Source organism: Coturnix japonica, chromosome 9, assembly GCF_001577835.2.
Source record: "Coturnix japonica isolate 7356 chromosome 9, Coturnix japonica 2.1, whole genome shotgun sequence".
NCBI lineage: Eukaryota > Metazoa > Chordata > Aves > Galliformes > Phasianidae > Coturnix > Coturnix japonica.
The window spans coordinates 7,486,274-7,511,282 of NC_029524.1; the positions used below are offsets into that span (position 1 = coordinate 7,486,274).

At 38.8% G+C, this 25,009-nt stretch overlaps 2 long non-coding RNA genes across 7 annotated transcripts in view; one reads left to right on the top strand and one right to left on the bottom strand.

Annotated features, from left to right (window-relative positions):
* Nucleotides 1-18,260, top strand: part of LOC107318059 — an 86,497-nt gene extending 68,237 nt beyond the window's left edge. For 3 of the 5 annotated variants that reach the window (XR_004308344.1, XR_004308348.1, XR_004308347.1), the window contains 2 exons: nt 1,832-12,677; nt 16,991-18,260. This is a non-coding gene — a long non-coding RNA (uncharacterized LOC107318059). The remainder of the gene's footprint in view (nt 1-1,831; nt 12,678-16,990) is intronic. The other 2 variants (XR_004308345.1, XR_004308346.1) reach the window with 2 other exon arrangements.
* The window catches only part of LOC107318060, a 161,027-nt gene continuing 138,604 nt past the window's right edge, over nt 2,587-25,009 (bottom strand). The window contains exons 5-13 of one of the 2 annotated variants that reach the window (XR_004308350.1): nt 18,254-18,392; nt 12,975-13,057; nt 11,711-11,797; nt 10,526-10,711; nt 7,708-7,775; nt 6,101-6,177; nt 4,439-5,614; nt 2,787-2,914; nt 2,587-2,697 (exon numbers count right to left, since the gene is read on the bottom strand). This is a non-coding gene — a long non-coding RNA (uncharacterized LOC107318060). Of the gene's footprint in view, nt 2,698-2,786; nt 5,615-6,100; nt 6,178-7,707; nt 7,776-10,525; nt 10,712-11,710; nt 11,798-12,974; nt 13,058-18,253; nt 18,393-25,009 lie in introns of both variants that reach the window. The other variant, XR_004308349.1, reaches the window with a different exon arrangement.

Genomic DNA, 25,009 nt, shown 5'->3' on the forward strand with positions numbered 1-25,009 from the left:
CTGGTTAAACAATTGGCATAAATTATGCAAGCATTCATGAACCAAAGTTTTATATCCATCACAACAGCAAGGCAGGTTTAGATTTACAGACACAAATCCAAGAGAGATGGTATAGTTCCAATCTGCAATTGGCAAAAGCAGCACTTGGAGTGAAAATGAGCAGGAGGCTTGGATGGTTTAATGCCAGGGCATTTGTAAACCTGGTAGGTTCACCACGCTCAGTTCCTGTGAGTCACTGTTGATAGACTTAAGATGTCAAACCAACTTATGGCAGCTAAATGCCTGGCTTCTCTTATCATCAGTATATCTGCTTTCACTTTTAATTAAATGGTGCAAGTAGACATTGGCACCTTTGCTGAAAGTGGCCCTACCAGAGAGACTGAAAGAACTACGTGTCAGCCTTGAGTTAAATTACCAGCACTGGTAGGGCTTCAGGTCCAGTGTTGAGCATGTCCTGCACACAGATTTGAAGTGGCAAGTGAGCGTGCTATGAGGCAAGAGCTCTGGGAAGGACCAAACATGTAGAAATTAAAAGCAAAAAGGCAAGATTGAATAACTGAAGATAATTAAAGTAGAGAAGAGGTGACCAAGTTAAAAGTCTGCACATAAATAAATGGATTCCTGAATTCCATCTCCATGTGCTTGGAGGATAATGAGAAAAGTGACTGATAGTAAAATAATTGTCAGCAAGAAGAACTCATACTGGATGTTAGGAAAAGTTTTCTAATGCTAAGAGCCATCATAGGCTCATCTTGCCTTTTGGGAAGCTATGGTACTCCTTTACTGAGGTTTAAGTACAGGCTGGGCTGGCATCAATTAGAAATGAGGTAGATATATCATGTCAGGACTGCCCCAGCTTAGGCCTTAAACGACCACTTATACTCACAGTATCATAAGCTTTTTAGGATACAGAAAGTGCTCCAAACTCCTGCTCACCTAGAAGTGCTTGCAAGGGTCCGCATTGAGTAATCCCAGGGTGCTCTGCAACTGAGAAAGAGACAGTCTGTCCTGCTGAGGAAATACACAGCTCCCTGACATGTATGCTAAATCAAAGCACTTCCCTGCTCAGTGTGCTGCTGATAATGATCTGATACATGTGCCCAGTATGGGCTGTGGATTGTATTACTGAAGCAAGGCTGCAGTACTCACCTTTTAAGCACTTAAATCCTAATTGTCCTTATTCCTTTCCCAACATGTGTGAACAAAGACTTGGTAATGTCAAAAGATCATCTTTTCATTGGCTTCAGTAATGTCTTCCAAAAATTTGAAATACTTTCCAGCTGCATGTGGGGTGTGAGAATTAGGTTGCCTCTCCTTACAGTGACATAAATCACAAGTGATGTCACATGAAGATGCGGACCACGGCAAAGCTGCTGTAGGTGAATGAGCTTCTTTACAAAATGTTTACCACTGGGGATGGGACACCCAAGACCTCTTACAGTCCCAGTTCTGGTTGTCTTGAAAAGTTCCTTTCCTTTCCAGTTTACACTGAAGAAAGGAGCAGTGCACCCTTCTAATATGCCACTTACTTCAGACATGAAAGTTTGTATACTGCTTCAGTGTGACTCTGGAAGCTGATTTATGTTCTGTGTCTTGTGTCTATTTTAATACCAGGCTATTGCTTACCCTATCTTGAAACACCGAGGCACATTAAATTGGCAGATCCTCTTAGGCAGCTAAATCTAAGGAGTACGCTAAATTTAAAATTATGAAAGACAAATAAGAATGTCTCATAATAAAGAAATTTAAAATATATACAGATCAATAGATTTATATCAGTATTTCAAATCACTGGTAAAGAATTCACCTGCTTCTTTCTTTTCCTTTTAAGAGAATGCCTAACTTCTTGCTGAGAAGACTCCTCACAGGAAAGATCCACCATCCCTGCTGTGTTACTGGCTGGTTGATGCAGTGCTTTAGTTCACTGCAGCTGAACATCTCTGCCTTTGACAGCCTGAGTTCAGCAGTTATTTTGTACAGGAGGTATTGGAAAATCTTTTCAAAACAGTGTAAAATAAGTAGGAGTACGCCATAGGTACACAGCTTGATTCTGGAAGGCAACTTACAAGCCCTGCAGCTGAAGTTTCCAAAACACGCTTTCAAAATAAGTTGTTCTCACTATATGCCTCTTGAAAGAGTAAACAACCAAAGCAGCTTTGAGCTTTGCTTTGTGCTTCATTTGCAATAAGGTTATCTGACCCAGCCTCACACCTCCCAGCCTCTAACTCTGTAACAGGTCTCTACAGCATAGTGTTACATGGTATAACTTTGCCCTGCCAGTCACGCTTAACGTGGTCACAGCTTGATTTCTTGTGGCGTGCTGGGATTCCTGGCCAAATTTCATTGCTAACAGGGGAAGAAGTCAGCCTGAAAAACTGTATTTCCAATGCAAGAAAAGGAAGACAGAATTCCTTTTCATCTTTGTGTATATACATATATACATACATATGCATGTGTGTATATATGTGTGTGTGTATTATTCTTGCAAGGTGAAGGCTCCTTTATGTCATATTTAAGACTTAAAGTGCTCTGAGAGTACAGCAACTATTCCCCTTGTCAGATTGCTGCAACTCCAGCAGTCAGTTCAGTATGGGAGAGCCAAGTAAACCATTTGAGACGTGTGATCTTACAGCTGCACAGCATCCCATTCATCATATGCTTCAGAAACATAATGTGTAACATTGGGAAAAACAGAAGCTGCAAAAAAAATAAAAATAAAAAAATCAAAGCATGAAAGCCCATATATGAAAAAAACCTGAGTATATCCACCACATGTTGGCACTTACTTTAATTTCCTAAAGGTGTTCCCCTGCCTCCTCTAGGGTGATTGCAAAGCTGGAACATTCTTTATATTAGGATGAGAGGACAGGGGTGCTGTAGTCTCCTAAGGAGGCAGTGATAATTTTGCAGGAGGCTGAGGGATTCAAAGTAGACAAGGTAGCACTAAACACAAAGTGTGCTTTATACCCTTATCCCCACACCCTTGCCCCACCAAAAATCTCAGATATGACAAGCCTCAATCTTAGGAAAGAGCTTGTATAGTTTGCAAATAGTTTCCATCCTGGAAGAAGACGCACTCAACAGAATTTAAACAATGCACATTGCAATCTCAGTTACAGTCGCATAAATTAGGATCAATTCCACTGAGGTCAGCACAGTTATGTCAGTATGAGACCCGAGGTCTGAAGCCAATTCAAACCAAAGGAGTTAATTCTCCTCTACTTCACCATAACTCAGAGCAGATTACAGCCCCCAGCTTTCAGTCAAACTCAGTCCATGTGATGCGCCAAATCTGTCTTTGAATTTCAAGAAAATAGATGTTGAGAAACTGATTTTATGGGAACTATTCCGAATTACAGTAATGCAACTTCTGGCCCAGAGACTACTTAGCGTCCAGACATTGAGCAGTAGCCAGCAGTTGAGATCTCATCGTGCTTTGGCCAAAGTGGAGTGGAACATTTAGAGTGCAGCCTGCAAAAGCATTTCTTTGGGATTTGGGGGTACTGCAGGTCAGGCCTATCTTTTATCACAATTATTTCTCACATGGATGAGAGCAGTAATTCCAGAAATAAAGTGGACGTGTGGAATGCACTCATCTACCTAGTTCTTATCCCACCCCCATGAATATTTTTTGACTTGTTAACTACTGGAACTCGATCCTCATATAATACTGAAAAAGTGTAACAGTGATACCAACGACCTTAGTAAAGTGCAAGCTGTGAATAGCCCCGGTGAAGTTGAGCAGCCCGAAAAAAGAAAACTGTTGGTATGCCAGCTGCTTACTTACAATGCAGGTAAATAGCTTTTAGAAATATTTAAACAAGTTGGACTATACCCAACTTCAATCTTCATTAATGAGAAAAGACAGAAGAAAGGCAGTAAATCAGAAGTGCAATAACTTCATATACTAACATTTATCACAGATTCTTCCTTGAAAGCTTCCTCAAGCGTCTCTACAGAATGAGTACTCCTCAAGTTTCCTCCTAGACTGAATACACATGAATTTCCACATCGAACCTCCTAGACCATATCTTTCCAGACAGGAGGAAGAAGTACATGGAGATCCTGCCTTATGTCTGAGAAACTTCAGTACTGCCCAGGTGTATCTAGCATCACTTAGCACACTTATTGTCCTCCTTCTGCCCCTTCCCTCCAGGAGTCATATTCTGGTTACTCAATGTAAGCAGCACCAAGGAAGTTTGCAGGGCTGCTCCTCAATCTTTATCAATCTCCACTTCTCAAACTATAATTTCACCATAATTTACAGCTATTCTTATGAGGTAATCTCAGCATTTTTGAATATTCAAAAACAGTAACCACAAAACTAAAAAAACTAAGTTTTTCATTCTTTTTGTCTGTTCATTCTAGCTTACAGCAACAGAAACACTAGAGCAAGGCATACAGTTTACATTAACACTCAGGGAGGAAGAAGACTGACCTACTTGAAGGAGAGGAGAAAACAGCACCAGCTGAAGGATCTGGGGACTGACCTCCACCTCTTCTGCCAGATGGGTGAAAGCTGTGTCCTTGGCTGCAGTGGCTCCACACTGCTGGGTGCTCACCCTTACAGCAGTAATTAGGAGGGAGAAATGTAGCTGTATACAATCAATTCCCTATTAAGCATCCTCTCCTGTTATTTAATGTCGAACTGATGCAGAGTTTAATGACTCACTGCTTTCTGACAAATAATAAATATACCACACAGAGGCATTTCAGAGGCACTGGGACTCCTTCTGAATTTGAATGGAATTTAACAAATAGATCCAGATGAAACAATGCAGAGAAAGAAAAATGAAATGTCAAAACACTTCATTTTAGTGTTTTCAAAATGGAGCGTTTCATTCTAGAACTGCCAAAACACTTCAGTTTCAAAACAAAGACTTTTAGCTGTCCAGTTTAAATTTGGCCTAACTTTAAAAAGGAAAAAAAAGCTTTAAAATGTGTGAAGTGGCCCAAGACCAAAAATGAAGCTGTTCTTTGAAGCTGAACTAAATATTTTGGGTTGAACAAAAAAGATACTTTTCCTGATGATAATTATTTCTTGTTTTGCCAATAGTTTTGTTTTTTAAATCTAGATTTGACCAAACCCAAAATACAATTCTCAAAAAACTATATATATAATAATTAGAGCAACTGACCAAAATTTCATTCTTTACAGAGCTCCATCTCTAGGTAACCCAGTACACTTCTTGGAGTTTCAACAGAGCAGCCAGGCCCATTGCTTTCCAAATACTATGAGAGCTTATTAATTTGTCTTTAATTGGAGAAGCTCAAGGAAATTCTTCTTATAATGGTAAAATAAAAGAGGTTCCATATGATAACTCCCACCCAGAAATACTTATCTAACTGTGTACATGGTAGGGTTAGATGCTTCAGGGCATCTCTGCTTCCTGTGGTGCTGCACTGGAATGAGAATCTTACTTCACCTGATCCTGGAGTCCCAGCTGCCCAAGCGTCCACGCTGCACCAGCCTGCCTGTGCTTGGGCCTTAAGTCTTGAATGTGAAGAAGAGGGAGAAGTCAGCTCACATCCAGATTCTGCTTCACAGCAGCATTGCTGCCACATGCTTCAGCCATTTGGCCACATGAACTCTTATTCCTACTCAAACGCAGTCCTGTGAAGCAACAGAGATGTGGCACTTGTGAGTCTGGTAACAAAGAGCATGGAAATGAAGCACCAAACTGCCATCCTCCCAAGAGGTGCAGCAGCAGCACTCCACATCGGTACTTTCAGCCAGAAATATTTGGCTTGCAGGTGTTTGGCTTTCTGATGAATAGTCCTGATTTTCTACAGAAAGCAGATACTTTTTTTCTGGAAAAAAATATATTCTCACAAAATCCAGTTTTCCCTTTAAAGAACAGATGGCAATGGAAAATTTTTAACCTATAAGATATAGCAATATGTGTGATTTTTCCTCTCCCCAAAAGTTCTTTTCTGCATATCTATTGACTTGCCTTGCTACAGAAAATTGCACTAAATCTTGCTGGCTCTAAGCCTAAAACTTGCCCACTTCCCCAAGCTCTATCAACAGGGTTATTAAAGAAAGATGTTTCCTCACTGTTTCTCATTTTCCAAGCTCATTACAGGACGGACAACATACCTCTGTACTGCATGTCACTGGGTACGATGGCCGTGGTCCCATGCCAGCCAGCTGAAAAAAAGGCTGCTCATAAGAACCTGCAGAAACAAAAGACACCACATAGGTCACCAGGAAAGAGCAGTAAAGTCTTGTACCTACCTGGGAGGCATAAAATTATCAGCAAAAGTTTAGTTACCAACAGAGGTGTGCAGGTTTCCTAGAAGGCTTTTTCTTACCTGCTTCTGAAAGAAAAAGCAGAGACAACTGCAAAACCAATTCATCTACATTCTGAATTTGTTCTGATTCGATCAGCAAATAAAGAAAATCCAGGGTCAGAGATCATCCCCTCCCCACTTCTATTACAACAAGTTACCATCCTTAATTTTACCCAACTGTGTCATGTTGTGACCAAATATTGGAGGCTTGATACTTAACTTTGAAGTTTTTCCTCTTTTGTGGAAGTGAGCCAGAACCACAGAATTTTTGAAAACACAGTGTTTGACTGAATTGAATGCAGTTTCCTCTGTGAAACTAAAACCAAACAGAACACTTCTACCCTTCCAGAGGGATGTTTTTTAAATTGTCTTTGACCCTCTTTGCTTTGTATTTGTATTGGCTTCGGCTGTTTGATTACAACTGTAGGACACCCAATTCTAAAGAATATTTTTGAAAGACAAATAAGGAAACTTTGATGATTTTTCTTCAGATATCTCCTGTAATTTTGTATAAATGCTTTCCAGTTTTGGCTTGACATTCTTGCACACTTCCAGAATACCTGAAAGCTAATTCAAGAAATACTTTACTTTGGCCCTGCTTTATAGTATTTTGAAGTGTCAGTATTAATTGAATTTAAGTATTCTCTTTAGGAATATTTTATATAAAATAGAGATTTTTGGAGTTCAAAATCAAACATACATAAGCACACGTATAAGTGTGTATACATTTATATCTGTAACCTTCAGCAATTATATATGTGTTCAACCAGCCAAATACAATAAACAAGTCATTCATTATTTTAAAATCCTATTGACCTTAGCGATAACTTTTCCTGAAAAAAGAATGCAGACTCCAGCAACAGCAGAACTTAGTGAAGCTTAGCAAAATATTTTAACAGAGCAATGACTAATTCCAAAGAACTTCTCAGAGGGAGGTTTCAGTGGCTTATGTGGAGGAAGGGAGATTTCATATCAATAAATATGGTGGCATCTGCCAGATAAAATGTTTTAATAATCCTCTGGGTGTGACTTCCCTCCCACTAATGTGTTGGACAGTTTAAATTAACACCATATGCGTGTTAAAAGAAAGAGTTGGAAACCAGTGTACATAGTGAGAGTTCATTTTACAGCATTGTTTTCCCGGCATTCCCAGTATTCCTATGCTAAAGACCATTGAAGGCATGGACAAGATGATGAAGGAGGAGGAAAAGCCACAGGGAAGCATGGAGCCATCAGAAAGAGGAAGAGGAGGAGGAGGAAAAGAAAGGCAAAGAGAGAGCTAGGTAATGACATCACCTCCAGGAGGAAGAGCTGGTGTGAAAGAGGAACTGGGCAAGAAGAAGCTGCCATGCCAAAATTACAGAGTGAGGTAGCAAGGCAACAACATTATAAATTTACACATGCAAGTCATACCTCGGCTGCAAGGTTTTCAAAGTCAACTTATTTTGATTGCCACGTTCCTGATGTCAGATGGGCTGTTTCTGTAGTGAAGGTAAGGAAAACACCTCAAACTGTGTGCTCCTCTGTTTTTTTTCTCAGAACAGAGGCTTGCCTGACAACAGAAGTAGCATCCATAAAGACAGTTCACACACAGTCGATATTTCAAGGAAGAAGAAGTGACCATTACTACAATACATAAACTAATTTGGAATAGATAAGAAGAAATAATTTTTTATTCTAAATTTTAATCAGTTTTTTGTGTGTTACTCTCATTTACAAGGTAAAATCTGCTCTTGCTCTGAAAGTCTTCAATGACTGGATAAAAAATAAAGGGAAGCATTAAATGCTGGTCAGGCAGAGGACTCTGAGCTTGTGATTGCATTGACAAAGAAAATAAGTAAAATCAGAATATGTACCTCTTTGTTTAGAAGGTTCAGAGGTAAAGTTTCTAAGAAATATTTAAATCCCTTCAGTCTTAACCAAGGACTTCAGTCCCAGTGACTGTCAGGCACAAAACACAGTTTGTCCCCCAAATAACGTTACTTTTTTTTTTTTTTAAAGTGCACAGACATTTACCCACAGAATGCAAAAAAGAACTCTACTTCAATAGCAGAAGAATTAGAGAATATCACAGATCGTATTCAAAAGAGTGGTTCCATTTACGTCAATGGAATAATTAGCTGCGATAAGAGTTTAGAGGATCAAGCCTGTGTAGCAGCCATCTGTGCTCCTTAGGTTTTATCCTCAGATAACATTATTCTCTAGCAACCAAAGGAAAATGCCACGCTGACAGGTAATCCAACCTATTTCCAAACAGCATGTCAAGTCACTGACTGCTTGGGTGCGACATTTGACTGCAATTGCTCTCACACTTTGATTTATTCCGCTACTCTCATCCGTGCCCTGCTTCCCCTGTGCAAATTCCTGCAGCCCCATTAGCATGGAGACAGTCACACCGCTCATCTACTTGGCACAGCTGAGCTCTCAGCTATTCAGCCAACAGCCTGAGACTAACCCCAACCAAGGTGGCAGTTCTACATGCTCCCTTCTACATTCGAAAATGTGACAAGTCAGCCCCTAGCCGCTGTTGCAGCTGCCACAGCAGACACTAAAAACCTGCTAATTGTTACCGTGAAAATGTCTTTATTAACAAAATATATTGAATCTTCATTGAATATTTAAAAGTTATGCAAAATAACCTTCGCTACAGTATAGTATTACTATTATTAATACACTTTAAAAATGAATAAAAGTCACTGATTTTTCCTAACAGATGTTCAAAGAGAAACTAAGACCAGACTATAGGGTCTGGCATGGCCCAGGAGCCACATGAGTCACAGTGTCTTTCTTAGGCAACATTTTGAATATACAATAGCAGTAAATCAGTTTCACTCTGAGAGTTAAAGGTGTAAAGCTATAACTTGTTTCTCATCAATATACTGCAAAATCCAAACATAGTTGTACATTTGTGTCTGGCAGAACGTATCAAGCTTGTTTAAATATTATTTTTGACTTGTTTAACTTGCAAATCAGAGAGGTCTTTTACTAATACCAAAGAGGAAACCCTTCCTTTTGCAATGAGCTGCACAGAGGGAATGTGAGAAAGCCAATCAGCAACCTCTACCAAAACATACTTGAGGTCAGCATCATAGTACACAGCTTGTTACCTGTCCTTTCTAAAGACAGCTTTCCCCAAGAATTTGTGCAAAGATTTAGATTTCTAGACAATGGTATCAAAAGAAAGGTCTAAGAAGTGAGATAAAATGAATGGAAAGGGGCTTTAGGCTTTAGTCCTTAAGTATTTGTTTTCCCATGGCCCTATCTTATGGAGTCTCATGTCAGATGAGGTGGGATAGGACTTCAGAATAATCAGTTGATTCTTTTCAGTCAGAGCAAGAGCTTCCTTCCCAGCTGAGTGCCCCAAGCACCTGGTTATGTGTCCTGGATTGACAGACAGGCTCTTTTCCTGTAAAGGGTGTTTTAACCTGATCTGAATTGCTAAAGAGTCACTGACCCAGATAAAGAAATGCTGCCAACCTGTTTGTGCTGGCTAAGGCACTCCCTGGCATCTGTGAAACTGTGATTCAAGTATCTGTTCCAGGGTGAAGCAGAGAATGTCTCAGGCACAGAAAGTGAGAGAGGCAAAACATCAAGGATCTGACTCCTGTCTCTCAGGAGCTTCCACTTGAATCAAGGTAACTTAGGAATGTATTAGCTGATGGTCAGCTTTAAGGATCCGAAAGGACCAGAGGAAAGCAATACGACAATTATTAATGCAGATGTATTCTCAGCAGTGTCCTGCTGACATCTCTTGCAGAAGGATTCCTGCCACTTCCCAGTAGTGCTGCTTCCTAAGATGACTGAAGTAAAAATTTGTCAAGGAGGTGAATTGGCCAACGTGAGTCTAACGTAAAAACAGACCATCAGCCAATGCAAGTCTGCACAGTCCACAACTCCAGCCAGCAAGTCTACCAACTTTGGGAATAAATATAGTGATAGTTTCTGGATTCTTTTTAGTGTTACTGTAACCTTAGCACAACATCGCAGTGATTTCAAGAAGCTTCTTATTAGTAAAAGGTTAGTACAAAGAATGTTAGTTTAAGTTTGTTGGAAAATCAGAGCTAGTGCTGAAACTAGGCAATCTTTGCCATGTCTTTTCCCTAGCACATTGTCTTTACTGTTAATTTCCTGCTGCCTCTGACGATACAGAACAGCAGAACAGCAAAAAAGCTTGAAGCCCTAGCACTGATTTAACACAACCTGCTGCTACAGTATTTCCAAGGTTATTTACCTGTTCTGGAGCACATAGAGGTGATTTCTCTGGTTCTGAGAAGATGAAAGACTTGGATGGTGAGATCTTGAAAGCTGCAGATCTATGGCCAGCAGCTGTAATTTTTGCTTCACATTCCTCCCACCTGCCCAACAGTATTCCACAGTAATCATCTCAAGTTAGCTGGGATAGGATTACCTGTGAACTCTAACAGAAGTTGAAATAAAATAATAAATAAAAAACCTCTGTTTAATTTAAACGGTTCTTTGTTGTAGAAACACATAAGCATTTAAACCAGAGTGACGTTGGATCACATTGTGTCTGAGCCCAATGAAATTACTATGAATTGCCCTCTCACTGCCTTGAACAGTTTTAACAGAGTTCCTTTTGGCTTCTCTGTCTAGAAATTGTTTTCTCAAAAACTCCTGTTCTGTCCCTGCAGGTCAGGGGTGTGACTGGAGACTGTCACAAGTGAAAGATGATGACTGATGTGATGTAGCATCCTGACCTGTCAGGTAGGTTCAGCATGTCTCCTGGAATAATTCAGCACACCGTGTGCAGCCATTGGCACAATCAAGTCCTGAAAAGGAGGGTTCTGCCTTCCCAACATAGACCTTAGTTCCAACCATTCTTCACATCTCACATTTGCAACTCTGTATGACCAAGAGCATGTTTTGGAAGAACATTCTGTCTTCCAGTTGTTGCCCATGAACAAGTACCGTGGTTACCAGCCTGCCCCAGCAGCTTCAGTAACTAAAGCAACTAAACTAAACTAATATCACGCTACTATTTTCAAATGACTATATCATGCATTTGGCTTGTGCGGCAAATACTGTTCAGTGAGAAACGTAGCCACTAGAAAGAACATTTTAAAAAAGAGCATTTATATTTCCTAAGAATGGAAGAAAGGCATTTTCCTATATCTATAAACTACGCAGTGAAGTTGAATAAGGCATTGTGCACATTCTGAAGTCAAAATCTCATTGAAAAATTAGCAACTTTATCAAATCATTCATATTCCAGGTTTTCTGTGGAAGCCAAAATAGGCTATAAGATGTATTATTAGAGAGTAACTGTTATTCATCTCTTTTTCTGAACATTAAAGTCTGAAATATCTACACAAATCAACAAGTCTTCCTATTTCTTTTCCAGAGAAACTAAATCCATTGATTATATTAGATATGAATTGTTTTCTTGGCCACTTACCAGCAGTACGGAGAGCAATTCAAATCATATTTCCATGACCATTTAGTAGCTAAATCTGTTGGCTGCAGGTTATCTGCCAAGAAGACACTGTTTATACAAACAGAATATATATTATCACCTATGGAACAGACTAGGTTACATTTATCTCTACATTAATATCAGCTTTCACAGTACTGGAACAAAGCATCTTCCACAAATGCTTCAGCAATTAATTTGCCCCTACTGATGACTTAGAAAGCATATGCTTGTTGGATAACAAGCAATAGCTACCTGTAGTTTTGTCTGCTATTATTACAGCAGTAAGAATTGGTAAGTACATTTGAAATGCAGTATATAGTACTACTTTCTACATTATCCATTCTAGTCATATAGACAGAATAGATTTATTCTATTCTGTCTGATCTTCCCATGGATATTTATTTCCTATTGATATCCTGGAAGTATCCTACGAAGTAGTTGCAGTTGCATTTGTTCTGCAAGAGTCATTTATTTATTTATTGTCCCTTTTTTACCCCACACTAAGAATGGAACTTGCAAGATCCTAGCAAAGCGATACCGTAGCACCATAGTAGACACGAATGCAAGAAATAGGGAACGGAGATAGTTGTGTGTTGGAAGTTGACTAAAGAAAGAAGTATAGTTAAACACTGAAAACTATAAAACTTATACTGAGAGCTTAGTTACTTCTAACACTGACTCTCTCTGTATGTGAATGTCTGCTTTCCACCAAGCCTTGGCACAGTTGCATGCTTTACATCAACTCTTCTGTTTCTTCATCACAAGACACGCACTATGTCCATCTCCAGCAGCCTGGCAGTTGTGCTATAGGCACCCAAGATCTCTGTATTTCTTCAGAGCGATAGAGTTAAGGATGAGGGACCTCACCCATTTTCCAGCAGAAGGAAGCTGGCTCTGCTAGAGTGGTACCATGAAGTCTGAAGAATTTCTCAGCTACTGCAAGAGTCCGGTAAGTGGTTAGCTAGACACACTAATCTCAATTTAGGTGTTACCTTTTCTTCACAACAGTGGTAAACCAAGTGGAGTATGTCCATACCAAGATAGGTCCTAAATTCAAACACAGATGGGGCTGAACAGCAGTAGGGTGATCTTCTCGATAACGTTGACATCAAGACATTGTGGTGAAGGCCACAGAGACATACTAAATGATTTCTTTGTGTTCAGTGACATTTTTATTTCATAGTACTCAGTACTCAGTTAAAACTCCCTGGCTTAAGGCTAAATTGTGGGGGAAGATATGACTTACTCCAGAAGTGGTGGTGAAAATCGTTGCTCTTGAGTAATAGAATATCCCAGTTACAGCTTCCAGAGGTTCCAGGATAACTCCAACTGTGAACATTTAGTTTGCCATTAGAAAAAGTGGTTTGTATGTCAGCACAACCCTGCAGCTCCTTGTTCTGGTGCAAGTGAAAGATTTGCTATAATGGATTTATCATTGCAGCTGGTAGGGACAGGATCCAGCAAGATTTAGGACTCCATCTTTCATACAGAAATATTACAAAGCACCCAGTCTCACTGTCCCTTTCCCCATCACCATGACAGTAGCTGGGGAACACACAATTTGAGTTGGTACTTGAAATGTGACTAATTGGTGTCAATAATAATTTTAAAATAGACTAATTGAAAATATGATAGGAATGGAAAATAGGATTAGAGATGATTCCTAGACCAGGCTGTGGAAAGGAACAGAGCAGTTATTTTTCCTCATGTCCTAAATGTCATCTCTAATCTTGTTTTTATTTTTAGTATATATTATACTGCTTTGCTAGTGCCACTAAAGCTAAAATGGTGTCAGTGTTTCCATTATAAACCCATATTTTCAGAGGTTTGTAACTCAACCATAAAAATTTTGCTCCAGACTGAAACTCAGCAAACAAGTTACAGGACTGGAGTGAGTTGAATTTTTCATTAATATATATAAAGTTTGTAATTTAAAACCAAACACTTTGAAAGCCTAGGAACACACAATGTGTAGCACTAGGAGGACTCCAAAGTACTGTTAAAACCTTACTAGGATAATTATAAGCTTAAAAAAAGAAAACAACAACTTTCAAATAGAGATTCGCTCCAGTGGAACTTCCTCTTTTTTGAAATTAAAAGACCAAGTAGTTATGCAACCAGACTGATCATTTGAGTTTATAACTTTTGCAAACATTTATCAGAATGGTTCATTAATCTGTGTTCTACAAAGGCTCCCAAGTACATCTGTACATAATAAAATGCAGCAACATTACAACACAGACAACTCAGTCAATAATGAACTTTTAGATAACTTCGTAAATATAGTTACATGGGCCAATAATCTGCAAGGTTTTGGGGTGGGTTTTTTTCTCCCCACATAAAAAGGCTCTCTGTTTAGCTAAGAAAACCTTATTCATGCAGAAATAATCAGATATGGTTCATCTGTCTTTGCTTTTTCCATATGTTATAATGAAAGAGTTGTGCATAAAGTTTGGCTAAGACAGAAAAGGTGATAGATGGCTACTAACATTTGATGAACACACTATGAGACTGGTAAAATTCAGGTGAAACAAAGGGGTTTGGGCAAAGATGGCAGAGATGCCATGAAATTTTGGCTACTGGAAAGTAAAGAGAAAATCCACCAGATGACTGAAGAGATAACAAACATAGATAAACCTCATAACATGGAAAGTGAAAAGTCATGCTGAAACAAGTAATAACATTTGACAAGTGAAAATATATGACAGGGAGGTAGCACTATCAGTACAGACTTAATGCTTACATGCCCTTTGCACTTATTTTTTGTGTTGAAAGACACCACCACTACTGTAGACCAAGATTTTGCAATAGGATCTTTACCAATGAATCCTTTCACAAGGTTTTCTGGAGAGAAATATCTGACTCAGAACATACCATATGAAGAGCAAGAGGCTGCAGTGATTTTCTTTACCAAGGTCTAAAAAACAAAAAAACCACCCTCAGATTTGTAACCTTGCATTAGACATGATAGGACATACTTTAAGAAATCCTAGAACAAAGTAAGTTGAAGTCAGTAAGAATCACGTGGGGCCTGGCCCAAATCCTGCTCAGGTGAATAGCCTTCTTGAAGTGAATTAATTGGGAATGATTTTTATTTACTTATTTACTTTTCTTTCCCAAAAATCCAATAAAATCTCCACTAATGTTTATGGAAAATATAAGCATGCATTCCCAAGCAGCTAAATCATCCTTCATGCCAGTGATTCCTGTTATAAGTATGTGAAGTTTGTGATTAAATTTCATTCAGTATAAAGAGTTCAGATCTTTTAGGCAAGACAAGAAGAGTAAACCTAATTCCTGTTGTCCACTTTCCTATTCCCCGGTGCCCAATTAATTTCAGCGAAACTCCTGGAATGAGGTACTAAATAGACAGAAATATTTGGGGGGGAGGGGAAAGGCAAAAAAAAAAAAAAAAAAAAAAAAAAAAGCAGAAGTTATTCTTCCTTTCACTTTCACCTATGAAAGGAATGTTTACTTAATGTCAGCTCCTTTCCTGACTCTTACAGGCAATGTTCTTTCTCCTTTGTAATTGATCTGGTTATTAAGCTTTAATTGGTTGCTACTGAAAGACCACAGAAACTATTTTGGAAAGCATGCTTGAAAAGCTTGTTTCCTTGAGAAAAGAGATAGGCAAGATTCTAATCTTAGCATAGCGTAGAATGAAAGAATATATGGGAAATTTCACTGTTTAAATATGCTAAAATAAAAGAAAGTATGAACATCAAGGCCTAAATTCCCATCGTCTTTCTCATGCAAAAAACATCATCAGACCAACATTTTTGATCCTATCTTAAATATCTTACTCATAGCTGCAGTCTCAGCGCTATGCAGCTCACAATTTAATCACTGCAGCTTTCAGAAGGAACCTCTGTCTTTCAACATATGAGTGTTTAGTTGTCTACATTTGTGATCATTTCTTTGCTGTAAGCAAAGCAGAAAAGAAGACGGATCCCTCCAAGCACACAGTAAACACTTGGTGAACAAAAAGACACATGACACAACATTCTGTTAAGGAATTTACAGCAAGTGACCTGCCCTATTTCACAGTGGTAGCAACTATATTATTCACTGCACATAATGAATTGGTAGGTTATGCTAATCTGAAGAGGGAAGCGATCAATTGCATATGTCCAGACCATCTCTCCCATTGATTTTGTAATTAATGATTAATGTACATTTTAGGAGGGAGAGATTGCTGAGGAGGGAACTTCATGCAGAGAATAAAAATGTTACAGTAGCCTAATCACTTAGATATAGCTGACAAATGGGGGCAGGATAACAGTACAAAGTACTGTGCTTTAGTAGTGGTCAGAGAGAAGATGTCACATCATATCTGTATTAATCTTTCCGTGGGTTAAGTGTAATCCATTGAATCAGCAGGACCACGAGGAAACTGTTTGGTATTTCAGAATCATGCATCTTTGATGCTAACTTGAAACCTATTTGCTTTGTTCACTGCTAGAAACATTCGTAATAAGGCACTAGATGCCAAGGAGATCATTTGTCATTATATGCCTGGTAACAGGATTGAAAGCCTGATAGAATAGCGTTTTACAGAACAAATAGCACGCGTTGCAAATAAACTCAGACAATCTAAAGTGTCAAGAGAAGAGGGTAAACCTTTGGAAACAGATACACCATCTTTTTAGGTGCTAAACCACGAAGAGGTTTAGCTTTCATTCCCATGACAGGCTTTTCAGCCTCTCAGTACAGCAACAGCTGCCATGGGATGAAGCGGCAATGCACACAACCAACTTCAATACTCAGCTTCAGCAGCATAATGACATTTTGATGGACAGTGTCTGCAGCAAGCTCTAACTTTTCTTATCAAGTTATTCTAGAAGCCCACTGCAAAAATGCAGCATTCAGTTCCTGAATCCTGACCCACAAAAATGACTGCTTCTGTACATGAACTTTTCACTGACTTGACTGTAATTATACATGAGAATGAAAGTAACAGGGTCATGCCTAGGAACATTTTCACAGCTGGCCATAACAGACAGGAAACAAAACTGTTTCACTTCTACAGGAAGGTTCCCCTTAACGTTGGGTGGCCTGGAGGACCTATGTATTCGTGTGCTGATGTTCATAAATGCACAGCATATAGAATTATCATTTTATTCCCTCGTTTCTTTCCTGGAAATTCAAAGCAAAACAAGACTTTTAGAGTGACTTCAAAATGTGTAGGTGGGAGATCTGTCAGTTCTTAATTAAAGGATGGCAAATGCTAAATTCTTACAACAAACAATTCTTTTTCTCTAGTGATTCAACTAAATGAGTTGCGAGACAAGACATCAAAAGCAGACATATCTTTCTACCTAGACAAGACTGATGTACTGAGGGAACTCTTGCCTCGGTGCAAATGAATATCAGACTCACACTGTGAAGTCTAGAAATCAGTTCTTTCAGTTTATATCAGGATTAACTTGCCTGATATCTGTAATATCCTAAAAGTATCAGTTCTGTTGTAACCCACAGAGCCCTTCAGAAAACTTAAAATGAAAAGTTAAAAATGAAGGAACTACATAATCATCTTCTGCCACTGTCACTGTTCTCCCTTTTATTCTACAAATAAATGTTGAAGTGATGGATCTCTTTTTTTCAGTGGGGTTGTTGTTATTCATGACAGTTACATTCTAGCCACTCACACCATGTGTCTCTGCCATGCATGGAAAGCAAAGCAATTACACGTACAAAACACCACCAATGCTTTGCAAACCACAGAAACATGCTCATCAGGAAGGTATTGCAGAGAAACTACAAACACTAGAAATTCTTTAAGGTAGATCAGATCTGTGGAAAGCCTGGTGGTCAGCCTTTCTCTAGTTACTTAGCTTTGCTTTATGTACTTTTCAGGCATGCGAAGTGATGCTGCCTGCTTTTAAAGTGCTATTTATTCTCACTTTAGTCCAAAGTGCTCTGTACAACTTATAAAGAAAGACTATGATCAACTGCAGGCACCATATAGAAATCTGAGTTTCATTAACTGGAAATGTTGGGCACATTGATGATATTTTCTAAAAGGAATCAGTGTTCCTTGAAATAAGTCCCACTGATTTTAATGCAGATCAAGAGCAAATCATCTCAGAACAGTAAAGATAAGATGGTCAGAGTCATTATTCATTTGAGTATTAAAGAGTAGAAACAATGTTGAGTGGGTTATCCTATGTGCAAAAAGCAGAGAAAATCAGCTATATTCACCTGAGGACTTGCTTTAAGCTGTGGGCAGAAGCTCAATGGGAACTGAACAAAAATGTTTTCCAGTCCCCACAATCCTATATCTGTAATATACCACTGCTTTCATTGAAAGCAGATAGTTTGGGGAATGTGGATTTTCTTTCCTTGAAATGTGTTTTCACTAGTATACCGAATACACCTGTTTCCTGGCACATGTTGAGGTTGAGTTGGTGGACTGCATTAAGGAAAGAGAAGAGAAAAAGAAACCCTAAATGTCATACTAAGGTTTGGAAGCTTAGAAAACAGGAGACAGACCATTATAGAGTCACACGCTATAAGAATCCTTACCTGTTACTCAGAAATATGCAGAAAATACATTTAAGACAACTACTCTTCATAATACATGGACATTTTTCCTGTGAAGCAGCGTAACAGCTACAGGCCCAACTTATCCTCATAAAGCAGATTAACATCCAAATTAAACTTCCTATGGAAAAAAAAACAGAAAACAAACACACAATAAAACAGGCAAATAAATACCATCAGAAGACAAACAACACTGCAGTTAGGGGTGCTTCTACTCACATAGGAATTTGGGCATAGGTGGAAGGAGTTGTTTGCTGTTTGTTTTTACAGCTTTACCCTTTCAGCCATTTCGAGACTCCCATAAAATTACAGTGCCAGCCTCAGTCATATCTCCATGTAAGCCTCTGTTACAATTCCGTAGGAGCACTATGCTATTTAGGTTTCCTTAACAACATGTTTAAATGAGGTAAATCCATTCTCGATTTCCAAATTAAACTCAATAGTGAAGCATGCAGGAGTTCCAACTTTCACTACAGTTTCTTTAAAGTTTGCAGTGCCTGACATTAATTCTCCAGCGGGTCCCTGAAGTTAAGAAAAGGAAATGAGCACATCTCAGAGAAGGGGTAAAAGTCAGGGCCGAGGCAACTACTTCAGGTAATATTACACAGGGGAGAAAAATCCTCTTGAAGGTGGTTATCGTATTTCCTGCACTTTTCTTTAAACGCTGCCAAGCGAAGTAACGGCTCTTTTAAACAATTATATGAACAAACAAACAAAAGAACAATAGATGAGGCCTCGTAAGGATCTTTCAGCCTTTCCTTGGCACCTAAAATACAGATGTCAAGACATCTTCTTCTGTTACTTTATTTTTGTTTTTGAGATACTCTGCTTTTCAAGACTGGGCACTTCTCCAAAACCCACATTGCAGCTTGTGGCTTAAAGAATTCTGTGAATTGCTGCAGCCCATTTTATTCATGGGGTTGGAGCAGATGATTACAGTCATCTCTTCTGATCTTAAAAGCTAAAAAAAATAAAATATAAATCCGATGTTAGCCAAAAAATTATGATGTCTCAAGTGGCAGATTTTTCTTTTTTTTAAATAAAAATTCTCAGTAGTCTGTAATTTTACTAACATGTCACTGGCAGTCAAAACCTAATGGTAGTTCCCTCTGTCTCTTCTTAAAGAACACCTCCTCTAATAATGTATTTTGTATCAAGGCAGACGTGTTTTCCCTCAGGACAGAGAGATTCCAGCTGGAGCACGATGAGTCACACAGCTTTTCTTTCTTTTGTATAATTCAATTATTTTAGGAGACTTTTTTCTTCAATTGACTGAGGTGTTTTTTGTTTGTTTTCTTTAAACATATTTTCACCTCCATTTTCAAGATGCAACCAATCACACTTAACAACTCCAATCAGTTCATTTGTTGATTGTGATTTTTAGGATTCAGTGTCCTTTTTCATTTGCCATTAATGCTTTACAACTTAAGTCAGCACTTCTCATAAACTTTTCCTGTTTCTATCCATGGATCTTTGCACGTCAAACATAACCAATACTTCTGCAGCCGTTATTTTAAACCACTAAAAATGAGGAATGTAACAAACATGGATTACACATTGTCTGGTACAAAAGAAAAAAACCCTTCCGGAGTGATATAATGATCTAATGGAACATAATAGAACAGAACAGTGTACAATGGACAGTTGACATTCTGGATTCTAAAAGAGCAGTTTAAAAGAAATCTCATTCTTCTTAAAACATACCATGAGGGGAAACAGACAAACAGCAACAGCACACCTGTATGTGCAGTAAAATAAGAAAGGGAGAAATTTAATTCTGGATCATCTAAATCCTCATTCTTTGAATAATTTTGCAGCCAAATGTTTTAATTACAAAACAATTATTCCATGACACACCTTCAAAACACATTTCCTCTTTCTTCAGGTGAAATGAGGTAATTTGGCTGATGCAGCTTTTCCTCCTGCTCAATAAAAAGTATTAATTTATTCGGAGATATTTGAGGGTCTGGGTCTCCTCATAGGTCTATCAGATGTTACACGTGTTTGCAGCATGTTTACCCGGTGCTGCAGAGCTGTCTCATCCTTAGAGCAAACTTTAAAATTGAGCTTTATTTGGCATGGGGTTCAGCCAGTTGGACCAGATGGTCACCTGCTGATTGGTCAGCAGATATATCTCATAGTATCTAGTATCACAACCAGCCTAACTGTAAGTGGAAACATTGAATGGCTTGGGTTTGAGGAGACCTCGAGGATCATCAAGTTCCAGCTTCCCTTGTGCCCATATCAGTCAAGACAAGACCAGGCTATGGATATACCATTTGCTTATGAGTTTCTGCTAAATCTGATTTACTCCCTAGGAATCTGCCAGTCATAGGATCTCTGAGACAGCTTGCTGTGAGAGAGAGTGACTACCCTCGAAAATGAAAAGTAGAGTGCTCTAAGGGGCCCAGAGAGGGTCAGTAAGCCATACGCCCCTTAGGATCCAAGGGCATCTCAACCAGATTAATTACAGAGGGGACAGCCTAAACAAGGATCGCAGTCTGTCACATGCAGGACTGGGATAATGCAGGATTTCCCACGTTCTTTTTTCAGGCAGAGGTTACATCCTGCTGCTCAAAACAAATACAACAGCAAGGGCAATAATGACCAAACAACCTGTTTTTCTGTTGCAATTCATTTCTTTGCCACAGTACTCTGTAAACATGGAGCCTTGACAAAGAAGAAAAGGTAAATTATCAGCAACATAGTTAAAAGAGCATTTGATCACAATTGGGCGTTACTATGCATGCCCTTCTCTATTGCCAGAGAGCAAAGAAGTTTTTCTAGCCCCAGTCTCACTCCAGATATTCAATAATCTATACGTTAATTCATAATAATAATAGAAAATGGATGCAAAAGTTTAAGTAAAAGGAGTAAAATTAAACCAGAAGAACAGAATTTGGAGAGCAGGAGCTTAAGAAACAGGTATGTGGTAACTGTAGCTATTATTCTTTGAACATGAACAGTAGATAGAAAAACAGACTACTAGGAATGTCAGATGTTGTGCTGATATCAGTCATACTCCATGGCTGTGAAATACAGGCACAATGCAAAGAGCGATGCTCAGAGCAATGAGCAGATAGGCTTCCAGTCCATTGTAATCATTACTGAGAATATCTGCATACTCAAAGTATCAAAAAGGAGAAAAATGATTTTTTTGCCTCATTTTCTTCCAATATAAACATCTTTTACAGAACATGCATTCATCTATCTGCCTTTCTGTTATATGGAGGGGAAAAAATGAATTACATATTATAGAATGGAATAAACAGAAAGACAGTATGAAAGCAAACGTGAGTAAATACTGTGTGATTGTCTAAAATTTGATCATTATCAGGAAATAACTTCCTTTTGAAAGTAGCCTTAATTGGCTATTAACAGTAGTCGCTAACAATTACAAGGCAATTAATAATATTTTAAAATAATTAGTTGGCTAATATATTACAATAGAGCATACGGTAAGCAGAAGTCTTGCTAATTATATATATATTATTCTCCCTACTTTGCTTAATGAAGGTGTCTGGCCTTTAGATTAATTCATTCTCTCGTTATTTTTAATCAGTGTAACTAACCCTCCCACATACTATTGTAACATTAAAGCTGAAAGATGTGGATGAAGCAGTGACAGAAACACACACACAAAAAAGAGCACTAAAATGATGATTTGTTTCCAAGCTACAGAAGCATTTGCACAAACTGAACAATAAAGATGTGAGGAATTTGAGAGAAAATGCAGAAGCCTGAGTCAACATTTATTTGAACACCATCTGCCTAATGCTGAAGACAAATCTCCACACACAGAGGTAATCACACCTACATCATTTTGATCTGCAGAACAAAGCCATTTCTCTAACAAAGGATGCTACTATTCCAGACCTGAAATGGTTTTTCTTCTGCTTTCTCCAGAATCAGAGGAGTGCTGGGGGCCTTGGGTAAAGTGAGATTGGTTCCAAATTAGGAACTAATCTTTTAGGAAAGAATAGCAATGAATAAATTGTTTACACTCAAAATCTCTTCATTTATACTGACTATAATTACATTTTACACTCAAACACTGGAGCACATCTGTGTGCTTACTGACTGTCTGCTGCTGTGACTGTGCAAGAGAATCACCTTCACTGTTAGCCAGTTTTCCTGCCCTGCATTCTATATCTTGCATTTTTCCCCTGGGCTCAAGCACGAATAATGCTGAACTCTCTGGGAAAATGATCCTAGTTTTCAAGAGAGCGAGGTGGAGGAAGTAACTCCACAGTGCTCCCCAATGAGAACAAGGGCTGTCCTATGTCCCAGGCTCAGCTTCATTGGTCACTCACCACATCAGCCCTGCACACAGCTCTCAGAAATCCCCTCTCTACCTTCTCGGTGAAGCCCTAGCTGTACTAACCAACTCAAATTAGTAACAGCAGGAGGAGACATGAGGTCATTCAGGCCACCTAATTATCCTACTACACGTTTCCTACTACTGTCCCGTAAGATGCAATCCTGCTCAGGATCCCACAGGAGTTGTTGGGCTTTATGGAATGTGAGTGCTCAGTAAACAAGACAAGATCTCAAAATGAACTGTTACAATGTGGTGAACATCTCTCAAGGAACATCAGACCAAGGTCAGATTTTAACTACGAGTTTGCTGTTAACTTACGCACATATCATATGGTGATAAACGTTGTCTGCACTTCAAAATACGTAATAAAGCATTGACTCCTTGAACATTACTTCCTTTTGTCATATACTGAAGTTATTGGTGCACATACAAACACAACAGTCTGAAGTTCTCCCACTTCTGTGCCCAAATTACTTTACTCATAGTGCTGCGTAGCAGGTGACCAATCCCTTTTCTCATCAGAAATCCCAGTGGCAGTGAATAATATTATAAAAGGCATCTAAAAAGTTAAAAGTGTATGGTAAATTCCTTTACTACCTCTGTAATACTTTTCTCTTGGGTATTAATTTGTACAAGCTTTTCTACTCATCTGCATAGAAATCACTGGAGAATACAAGATATTTAACACAAACAATCACTTATCCAAAAGTAAATGCATTATCTATTTTTGATGGAACCTACTGCACTACGTGCCTTGCAGCAGAACTAAAGACTCACCTTGGCCCACAGATCACAGCCTTATTTCTGTTTTGGTATCCACACATTGTCCCTCAACTTTAAGCTGGCTTCTTGCTTTTCAACCATTAAAGAAAAATGAGAGAAGCCCTGGCTTCAGGCCAGCATAAGAGGAAACTCCCTCCAATCAAAAAAAACACCTGAATATTCTGTCTAACTGTAGACTTTTAAGGACTGATGTGAAACAGGAAAGGAGATAAAAGGGCTTAGATAGATGTATATTATGTATTTATAGGTACTCTTAGAGATACTTATCTCTATATCATACTCACAAAATAGAAAGAATCCAGTGAAGACGGAAGAAAAGAAGAAAAACATGTCCTGATTCTGGTGACTCCATCACTTGGCAAACTCATTACTGAGATGCTGTGCCCACATAAACATTAAGGTTTGATATGGGACAGTGGTACCACCATCTTCCCTTTAAGTAATACCCAAGAGATGCATGTCAGGAACACAGAATTTCCTCGCAATCACAGAAGTTCCTTTTTGAAACGCGCAGAGGAAATGCCAGGTTTGTGTTTGCCAAGTACCTGATTTCAGGGTTCATTCTGCTACTGCATATAAATTTCTCTGGTGTGTGTTTGGCACGACATGTTATCCTAGACTGATCATATGTTCACAGATTGCAGAGAGTGTGTGAAAGCCTTTTTTGCTGTAGATATTGGGCGAAGTCACGTCTGCTACCTGGTACGCATGCAGAGAAATCTGTAATCTGGGAACAGATGGTCTGATAGAGAGAGAGAGACACTGTCTGGAAGACTGCAGAGTGTTTTTTTTTTTTACTCAGAGATGAAAGAGGAATGAAAAACCTACCATAGCATGACAAAAACATGAAAATATAGAAGAATGTCAGTCCTGAAGGTCATTCTTTCAGAATTCACCAACTGTCTATGTACCATATGTGCATACCAACATACCAAGACGAGCCCTGTTGCATAGAGTGAGAGGTAACTTAGCCAGAATTGTGGGATTGCAGGCGCACCATTCAGAAAAGGGATGCATTCCATAGTCGAAGCACACAGCTTGAAAAGAATCTTAGAAATATATACATAGTACATAGTGGCTTTTTCCTCTGATTTTTTTTTTTTTTTTAAATAAAATTTGATAGCAATAAACTGGAGCTGAAAAAACTTCATATCCTCATCTTCAAGTCTTTGGGGGGATATCTTCAGATCCAAGATTTTTTTCAACAGCTTAAGCCAGGCAGACCAAGCCTGGCTTTGGAGTCCAGGTGCTCTTGGAACCATCTGCCATCAGGACAAGCCCATCTTCCCAGAACAGTAACATGAAATGAACTACTTTACCAAAATGAAGCATTGCAATACTGCAGAATAGAACAAATTGGATCTAAGCAGCAGTACAATTCTTATTCAGCTTTCTTGACAGTAATCCACAAACAAACCAAAGCTATGGGGTACTGTTTTGCTTATAAGAGCATCTACCTTGCTGGTCCACATCTCCAGGTTAGAGCTTCAGTGGCCTGGGGAACTACAGGTCTTCCAGGGACAGGAGCAAACCCAGATATACCTTAGCTAATGTGAGCACAGATCACATTGTGGCTGTGACAACACAGAAGTCCACAGAATGGAAAAAAAAGCACAAACGAATATAGGTTTTAA